Genomic DNA, 10,146 nt, shown 5'->3' on the forward strand with positions numbered 1-10,146 from the left:
CAACCCAGTCAGGATGGAGCCAGCAACCCAGGTACCTGCCCTTGACTGGAATCAAACCTGTGACCCTTCCTCAGGCCAACGCTCTAATTACTGAGAGAAACCGGCTAGGGCAAGGCTGCAAGGCCTTTTATTTTTATTTTCCATTTTCATAGCTAAATATAAAGTAACACATGGCCATTTCAGAAAGTGTGTAAAGTACAGGGAAAAAAAAGCAGAAAATAAAATCACCCATAAACACATCATCCAGTAGCAACCATTGTTCAACATTGTTGTATATTTCCTTTCAGTCTTTCTTCTATACATTTTTCCTTGTACAGAGTGATCATGTTGTAATTTTTAAAAAATAATTTTGTTTAATGGTTAATAAATCAATTTCTTTTACCCAGTATGTAGTGTCTGGTTATTAGGAAAAAATTACAAAGCATACCAAAAGGCAAAAAGCACAATTTGAAGAGACAAAGTGAGTATCAGAACAAGACATGGCAGGGATATTGAAATAATCAGATTAGAAATTTAACACTATGCTTAATATGCTAAGGACTCTAATAGATAAAGTAGACAGTATGCATATAACATGTCAAGAATTATGTCTTTTTGGCGATATGACCCTTTTATCATTGTGGAATGTTCTTTTTTGTATTTGATAACTTTCTGACTTTGAAGTAAGAGAAATGGAAATTCCAAGAACCAAAAGGGAAAAAAATGCTAGAGATAAAAATGTAAAAAAACACTGTCACAGAACTGAAGAATGCCTTTGATGGGATTAATAGTAGGCTGAACAAGACCAAAGAAATAATTTCTGAGTTTGAGGATATATCAATAGAATCCTTAAAACCCAAAAAGCAAAGAGAACAAACACTGGGAAAAAAATAACAGAATATCCAGGGCCTCTGGGACAACTGCATAAGGAATAACGTACATGGAATGGGAATACCAAGAGGAAACGAAAGAGAGAAAGGAATAGAAGAAATATCTGAGACAGTAATGACTAAGAATTTCCCCAAATGAATGTCAGATACAAAACCACAGATTCAGGAAACTCAGAACTCAGCTCAGAAGCTCGGAGAACACCAAGCAAGATAAATTATATATATAATTTTAAAACCTTATATCTAAGCATATCATTTTCAAATTGCAGAAAATGAAAAATAAAAAATTTTGAAAGAAGCCAGAGGGAAAAAACACCTTACCTATAGAGGAATAAACATAAAAATTACATCTGACTTCTCAGAAATCATACAAGCAAGAAGATAGTTCAGTGAAATATTTCAAGTGTTGAGAAAAAAAAACAAACACCAGCAATCTAAAACTCCATATACTTCAAAATTAGCTTCAAAGGCGGAGAAATACTTTCTCAGACCAACCAGTGTGGCTCAGTGGTTGAGCATCAACCTATGAACCAGGAGGTCATGGTTCAATTCCCAGTCAGGACACATGCCTGGGTTGCAAGCTCAATCCCCAGTGCTGGGTGTGCAGGAGGTAGCCGATTGATGATTCTCTCTCATCACTGATGTTCCTAACGCTTTCTCCCTCTTCCTTCCTCTCTGAAATCAATAAAAATACTTAAAAAAAAAAGACTTTCTCAGATAAACAAAAATTGAGGATATTTGTTGCAGGTAGGGTGCCTTGCAAGAATTATTTTTTTAAGTTCTTTAGAGAGAAAGAAAATAATACAGGTCAAAAAACTCAGATCTACATAAAGAAAAGAGAGCATTGAAGGTAAAAATAAAACTTTTATTTTTCTTGTTCTTAATTGACCTAATAGATATTAGTTTGCTCAAAATAATAATAATGATGTATCCAATTATGTATGCTTATGTATATATCTTATGTATATTCTTATCTACTGGAATGCTTATATATAAGAGAAATGAATGACAGCAATAATACAAGGGATAAGATGAAGAAATTAGGATTATTTTGTTATTATAAGGTATAGTACCTGTGAAGTAGAATAGTGTTATTTGAAAGTGAGCTTGGAATAGTTGAAATGTATATTGCAAACTCTAGGGAAACCACTAAAAAATAATTAACTAATATATTAATAAAGGAGAAAAAAATGGAATCATAGAAGTGCTAAATTAAAACCACAAGGGGGAAAAAAACCACAATAGGTGGAAAAAGACTGGAAGACACAAATAAGAACAAAGAACAAAGGCAACAAATAGAAAACAGTAACAAATATGGTAGATATTAGTCAAACGATATCAATAATTCTCTGAATGTCAATGGTCTAAATGCACCAGTTAAAAGACAGATGTCAGAGTGGATCAAAAAACACGACCCAACTATATGTTGTTTATAAGAATCCCACTTAATATGTAAAGACACATATAGGTTAAAAGTAAATGGATGGAGAAAAAGATATCACTAACCAAAAGAAAGTAGGAGTAGCTATATTAACGTCAGATAGAGCTGACTTCAAATTAAGAAATTTATCAAATATAAAGAAAGGCATTCCATCAGGATAAAGGGGTCAGATCTCCAAGAAGACATAATTCTTGACATGTTATGTGCCTAAACAGAGCGTTAAACTACCTGGGACAAAAACTGATAGAATTGCAAGGAGAAATAGGTTAATCTAATATCATATTTAGAGATTTTAAAACTCCTCCCTCAGAAATGGACAGATTCAGGGGGCAGAAAATCAGTGAGGACATAGTTGATCTCAACAGCACCATCAATCAACTGAGTATAATTGACAGCTATACACTACTTCATCCAACAAAAGCAGAATAAAGATTTCTCAAGCTAACATGGAGCAGTCACTAAGAAAATAAGATGAATAGCTTTCCTTTTTTTTTCTTTGCTCTGAAAGAGTTTATATAATATGGATAAGAACAATTTGTTCCCTTATGATTTTGTACAACTCTCCCATGGAACCACATGAACCAGTATCTTCTTAGTGGACAGATCTTTGGCTATCATTTCCATTTCTTTTATGGTTGATAAATTATGTTTTCCTGTTTCCATTTTATCTGGGTTTCATATTTATCTGCATAATGTTGTTCAGTAGTCTTTTATAACTTTAAAATCTCTTCTGAGTCAGTATTTTGTAGTTTAACCATTTTGTCAATCTATATAATGTTAATTTTTCCTCCTTTTGTTAAACTTGATCAGGTTTGGGAAAATTTAGCTGTTTCTTTAAGTCTTTGCAATGAATCATTTTTTTTTTATTAACTAGAGGCCCAGTGCACAAAATTCGTGCACCTGTGGGGCCCCACCCCCCAACTCCCCAATATTTATGTATTTTTGTATATGTGTGTATGTATGCATATTTTGTTGTTGTTTTTTTAATCCTCACCTGAGGACATTTTTCACTGATTTTTTGAGTAGAAGGGAAGGCGAGAGGCAGAGAGAGAAACATGGATGTGAGAAAGACACATCAGTTGGTTGCCTCCTGTACATGCCCCAACGGGATCAGGCCGAAACAGCACCACTGACAGGGCTGACTGCTGGCGGCCTGCTGGGGCCCAGGCGTTGAGCGTATGGCGATTTTGTTTCTGCTTCCACTTCTGGTAGAGGTCCCGCTTATAGGAGCTGCTGCTGTAGCGACCACTTTCTGTCTTGATCTTCTTCTTGTCCTCCTGTCCTGACTGTCCCACAAACCGCTTCTTCTTCTGGTCCCACTCCAGCTGCTGCCGGCCCCCGGTCAGGTTCTGGGCCTCGTCCCCCATCAGGTCCAGGACAGCACCGGCCACCTGCTGCTCAAAGGCGCCCCTGTCCCCACCAACGCTCAGGCCCCGTTCACTGTCGAAGTCCTTGGGCGGACAGGGGACATAAAAATCCTGGTCCAGCGGTCGGGCCTCCTCCTTCTGCCTCTTGGCTCCCCGCTCAGGTCCTGGCTGCTGCCCTTTCCGGCCCACGACCTCTGTGAAGACGTCCCAGAGCTCTCTCCCTCCTCCTCCTCTTTCCCAGGCTGCTCCACCTGCCTCGCTGGGCAGCTCGGGGCTGGGCCAGCCAAGCCCTCCTGCCGCTCCTGCCCGCCCTGCCGGGAGCTGGCGATGGCCTTAAAGTCCTTCTGCCGCTTGGCCTGCATCACCTGGCTGCTCAGGTCCCGGCTGGAGGCATTGATCTCAAAGATGGTCGCCAGCGAGCTGTACTGCTTGATGCTGCCCACCAGCCTCAGCTGCTGCAGCTCATCCTCAAAACTTGAGCTGAAGAGGGGGTGCAGGCACAGCCCCACGAGGTCCAGCTCCTTGGCCCCCTTGATGGACTCTGGCGAGGGCGCCAGCCACAAGCGCACGTACTGCTGCTGGGCATAGTCGGCCACGCGGCTCCAACAACGCTTCCAGGGTGTTCCACAGGCCGCAGTCCTCCGCGTCCACCACGCTCTGTGGCACCCGGCCCAGGACGCCGTCCACGCCCACCGCACCTGAGGGCTCTTCGTGGGGGCGGGCGAGGGTGAGGGCACGGCCCAGGAACAGGTGCAGGTCCAGCAGGTAGAGGACCTCATCTGGGGCCACCAAGGAGTAGGCTGTGCCACTTCGGCCAGCCCGGCTACATGACCCATGCAGTGCAGGAAGAGCTTGCCCTTGGCCAGAAGGTGAAGCTGATGACGTTATCACTGGAGCGGCCTCAGCCCGTGGAGACCAAGTGGCCTGGGGGAGGCAGACACTTAACACCTGAGCCAGGGTCAGGGGGCCAATGGGGGCAGGGAGGGTGGTTGGCCACTGCAGTGGACATCATAGCAAGTAGTCCTTCTGCCTTTCCGTGGCTTTGCATATTAGCCTTTTATTGTATAGGAATTAACTTTGTTCTGGGTTGTTGCTTTCTACTGCAGTCTTGTTGTTGTTGCTGTTAATCCTCACCAGAGAATATTTTTTTCCATTAATTTTTTTGAGAGAGTGGAAGGGAGGGGGAGAGACAGAGAGAGAAACATCGATGTAAGAGAGACACATCAATTGCCTTCCACAGGAGCCCCAACCAGGGCCGGAGATGGAGCCTGCAACCAAGGTACGTGCCCTTGACCAGAATCAAACCCAGGGCCCTCCAGTCTGTAGGCCGGTGCCCTATCCACTGAGCAAAACTGACAAGGGCTCTACTGCAATCTTTACAGTTTTCCTTTATTTTACTTTCTTTCTATTTTGCAGGTCTTTTTTTCAATTTACTTTTTTATTGGAAGCTATACTGGGTTGAATAGTGTCCCCCAAAATTGATGTCCACTCAGAACCTAGAAATGTGACCTTATTTGAAAATAGGGTTTTAGCAGATGTAATCAAGATGAGGTCATACTGAATTAGGATGGGCCCTAAATCCAACATGACTGGTCTCCCTGTAAGAAAAAAAGGAATTTGGACCCAGAGACAGACACACCGGGAGGGCGCCATGTGATGATAGACGTAGAGAGCAGAGTGATGCATCTACAAGTCAAGGATTGTCTGTAATCACCAAAAGCAAGAGACAAGGAAGTGTCCTCCCCTAGAGCCTTTAGAGCAAGCATGTCAAACTCAAAGGCTAACATGGGCCAAATAAACAAGGGTTAAGTTTATGTGGGCAGCAAAAAAACAAAAACTTCACTTTTCATAGAAACGTAGGTTTATTTCGATAGAGACATGCTGAATACAAAGGGCTGAAATAAATGAGTAATTGTTAACATAAAATAATAGAACATTTTAATAAAAATTAATATTTGTTCTTGAACATTAACTTACCAGACATTGAATAACTGCACAAATTAATAAGCGTAATGCAAATAAACCTATTTTTCTTGTTCTCTGAAAGCAAAATATTTCCTGTTGCGTACACCAAACAAGTCAGTCCAAGACTAATGACATGGCAATCAGCTGCTAAAATATTTGCTGCTAGTATTAGTGGATAGAAATGGTGCACCTGTGCGTAAGGCGAGTAAGGGAAATGAATGCAACATGATTATATAATCAGTCATTAGTGAACGCTGTAGTTCGTTATTATGCATAAAATGAAATTTACCATTTTAACCATTTTTAAATGTACAGTTCTGTGGCAATAAATACATTCACATTGTTATGCATTATGTATAACAGGATATTGTAAAAATTTAGTTACGAAATTTTTATTAAAAGTTTCTTACATTCTGTTATATTGGCTGAGCCACAAAAATATTCGTTGTGGGTCGCGAGTTTGACATGCTTGCTTTAAAGAGAGCACAGTCCTGCCAACACCTTTATTTAAGTCATGTAGCCTCCAGAACTATGAGACAATAAATTTCTCTTGTTTTAAGCCTCTAAGTTTGTGGTAATTTACTCTGGCAGCCCTAATGCAAAAGCTAAATTCATTCATCATTAGTCTGTCTTGTTTTATAATAAGTTCATGTAAGCCCATGTATTTCCTTGAAAATTAATTTGACTGAATCCCAAAATAGTACTTCATTCAGTTCTAATTTCATTATGATTTTTTTCTTCAACCCATTAATTATTTAGACCTATGCTTTAAAATTTGCACATGTATACAAGTTCCTAGCTATCTTTATATTGTCATTGGCATCTACTTTTATTTCTGTATCATCAATAAATGTTTTGAATTACATCAATTTAAAAAATTTTGGCAACCTACTGTGCAGCCTAAAGTCAATTTTTTAAATATATATACTTTAATATATCTGTATTGATTTCAGAGAGGAAGGGAGAGGGAGAGAGAGATAGATACATCAATGATGAGAGAGAATCATTGATCAGTTGCCTCATGCAGGCCCCACACTGGGGATCGAGCCTGCAACCCAGGCATGTGCCCTGACTGAGAATTGAACCGTGACCTCCTGGTTCATAGCTTGACGCTCAAACACTGAGCCACACAGGCCAGGCTAGTCAATTTTTATAAATGTATGAAAAGAATATATATTCTCTGTTGGATTCAGAGTTCTACATGTATCCATTAGATTCATAGGTTGTTAATTACTGTGTTAAAGATTAACTATTAAATAAACCTATTTCCACCTTCCGCCAAGGCACACAACTAGGCTACATTTCCTAGCCTTTCTAGCAATTAGACAAGACCATATAACTGAGTCTTGGCCAGTGAACTGTGAGCAGAAATTACATGTCACTTCTAAGACCAGTTCACATGTAATTCTTCATTCTCTCTCTTACCATGACTATTGGCGAGATCTCAACACTCAGGGACCTTAGAAGCCACATTTTTAAGCTGGCAGAGTGTCTATCAGCTTGAAAATCTGAATGACTGTGTGGAGCAGAGACCCTGTGACAAAAGATTGTACTTCACATGAAAGAGAAATAAGCCTCTATTGTTTAAGGGTTAAGCTCCTGATATTTGAGAGTCTATTTGCTACAACAGTTAATGTGATCTAAACTAATACATTTTTGCTCTCAGGTACTCCCTACCTTTATACTTTTTGTCTTATTTGTCAGACATGAGGGATGCATGTTAGAGTCTCACATTATAAAGAAAGATTCCTACATTTCTCTTAATAATTCTGTAAAATCTTGCTGTATATTTCATAGCTATGTTGTTAGGTGCATACAATCTCAAAAGTGTTATAAGTTTAGGGCAAATTATTCCTTTTATCAATGAAAAACGTTTTTACTAATTATTTGCCAGGTACTTTTTTAAACTTTCCTGTGTAATTTTTTAAATTGTACTTTTAATATAAGTGATATATAGCTGCATTTTCCAAAATTCAAAATGAAAACTATTTTTAGATGAGCTTAACCATTTACATTTTTATAATTACTGATATTCTTTCTCTCATTCCTGACCATCTTATTTGTAGTTCCATTTCCATGCTTTCTCTGAGTTTCTTTCATTTCTTCTTCCCACTCTCTTGGATATTTTTTGGAAGCATTCAACTTTTACCTATTCAACTTTTTTTTTCTTTTTTTAAATATATTTTATTGATTTTTTTACAGAGAGGAAGGGAGAGGGATAGAGAGTTAGAAACATCGATGAGAGAGAAACATCGATCAGCTGCCTCCTGCACACCCCACACTGGGGATGTGCTTGCAACCAAGGTACATGCCTTTGACCGGAATCGAACCTGGGACCCTTGAGTCCGCAGGCTGACGCTCTATCCACTGAGCCAAACTGGTTAGGGCTCAACTTTTTCACATACTGGTTTGAAAGTTGCATATTCTATTCTAGTGGTTAATATTCATTCTTTTGTTGTGGAAAAATATGCATAAAATGAAGTTTACCATTTTAGCCATTTTTAAATGTACAGTTCTGTGGCAACAAGTACATTCACATTGTTATGCAACTATCACCACTATCCATCACCAGAACTTTTTCATCTTCCCCAACTGAAACTCTGTACCCAATAAACATTGTCTACATTCCCTCCTCCCCAACTCCTGGCAACCATCATTTTACTTTCTGTCTGTATGAATTTGACTACTCTAAGTACCGCATATAAGTGGAATCATACAATATGTGTGTTTTTGTGACTGGTTTATTTCACGTGGCATGATGTCTTCAAGGTTCATTCATGTAACATGTCAGAATTTCCTTTCACTTTTAAGCCTGAGTGATATTTCATTGTAACACTTATTTGCATAACAACTTTATTGAGATATAATTCATGTACCATAAAATTCACCCTTTCCAACTGTACAATCAAATGTTTTTGTTATATTTATTCATACAGTTGTCTAACCATCACCACTGTCTAATTTCAGAAAATTTTTATTATCCCTGAAAGAAACCTCATAACTCTATATTTAGCATTTTGAGGAACTGCCAAACTCTTTTCCAAAGTGGCTGTACCCCTAAGTGCCCATCAGTAGATGAATGGATTAGAAAACTGTGGTACATCTACACGATGGAATACTATGCTGCTGTAAAAAAGAAGGAACTCTTACCATTTGCAACAGCATGGATGGAACTGGAGAGCATTATGCTAAGTGAAATAAGCCAGTCAATGAAGGAAAAATACCACATGATCTCACACATTCATGGATAATAGAGACCATTACAAACTTTTGAACAATAATAGATACAGAGGCAGAGCTGCCTCAAACTGATTGTCAAACTGCAGTGGGAAGGCCAGAGAGGGTTGGGGGGCAGAAGGGAGGGGAGTAAGAGATCAACCGAAGGACTTGTATGCATGCATATAAGCATAACTAATGGACATAAGACACTGGGGGGTAAGGGAGGGCAGGGGATTGTCAAGGGCGGCGGGGGTAGGACACATATGTAATACCCTTTAAAAATAAAAGTGGCTGTACCATTTTACAATCTCATCAGCAATGTATGAGCGTTCCAATTTCTCCACATCCTCACCAATACTTATTATTGTCCCCTTTTTATTATAGCCATTCTAGTGAGTGTGAAGTGGTATTTCATGGTGGTTTTGAATTACATTTCCCTAATGACTAACAATGTTAACAACTTTTCATGTGCTTATTAAAATTAATTTTAATACACATTTGCAAATATATTTTTAAATAATTCATTGGTATATAAGTCTCACCTAAACAAGGCATAGATGTTGAAAAGAAGCTTTTTTATTTCCCTCCACTTTTGGTGAGATATTCTTTATACAATTTTACTTTACTGACATCTGAAATTTTAGTTCCAGGTTGTTATTTTATAACTTTTACAGGAAGTTTTTATTAAGATTTCTTTTTTTAAACATTTTTTAAAATTTTCTATCCTCTACTCTTTATTTTCCAAATTTTCTATTATAAGTACAATATTTATAATGTAAAACATAATATACAACATGGAATTAATATATAATACATTTTATATTTCAATTTTAAATACATTGAATATGGAAAATACAATGGCAGCATACTTTCTTTTTCTTTATTAAGATTTCTTAAATTACTTATTCACTGTTGGTTTTTGTATGACACTGTTTCTTCTTGGATTTATTTATTTTTCTTAAAAGGAGTACAACATCTAATTGTTTTTGTTTAATTTAGTTTTATTTTCAGAAAGAATCTAGAGAGGGAGAGCCAACTTTCTGAGAATTCATATCTGAAAATGCCTCTATTTCATCCTCAGATTTAAACAATAATTTGGCTATTAAATAATAAATTTAAGTATTCATCATGTTAGCATTTTGAAGATGTTGAACTGATGTTGCCAAGAAATAATTTGACGTCATTCTTTTGTAGTAGGTAAATCTGATTTTTTTCTATGTGCATTTAATTTAGATTTTCTTTTTTTTTTATTAAATCTTTATTGTTCAGATTACATTTGTTCCTC

General features: G+C 38.0%; 1 pseudogene; it reads right to left on the minus strand.

The window, feature by feature from the left end:
* Positions 1-10,146, minus strand: part of LOC102242216 — a 20,451-nt pseudogene that overhangs the window by 8,153 nt on the left and 2,152 nt on the right.

Source organism: Myotis brandtii, unplaced genomic scaffold (assembly GCF_000412655.1).
Source record: "Myotis brandtii unplaced genomic scaffold, ASM41265v1 scaffold160, whole genome shotgun sequence".
Lineage (NCBI taxonomy): Eukaryota > Metazoa > Chordata > Mammalia > Chiroptera > Vespertilionidae > Myotis > Myotis brandtii.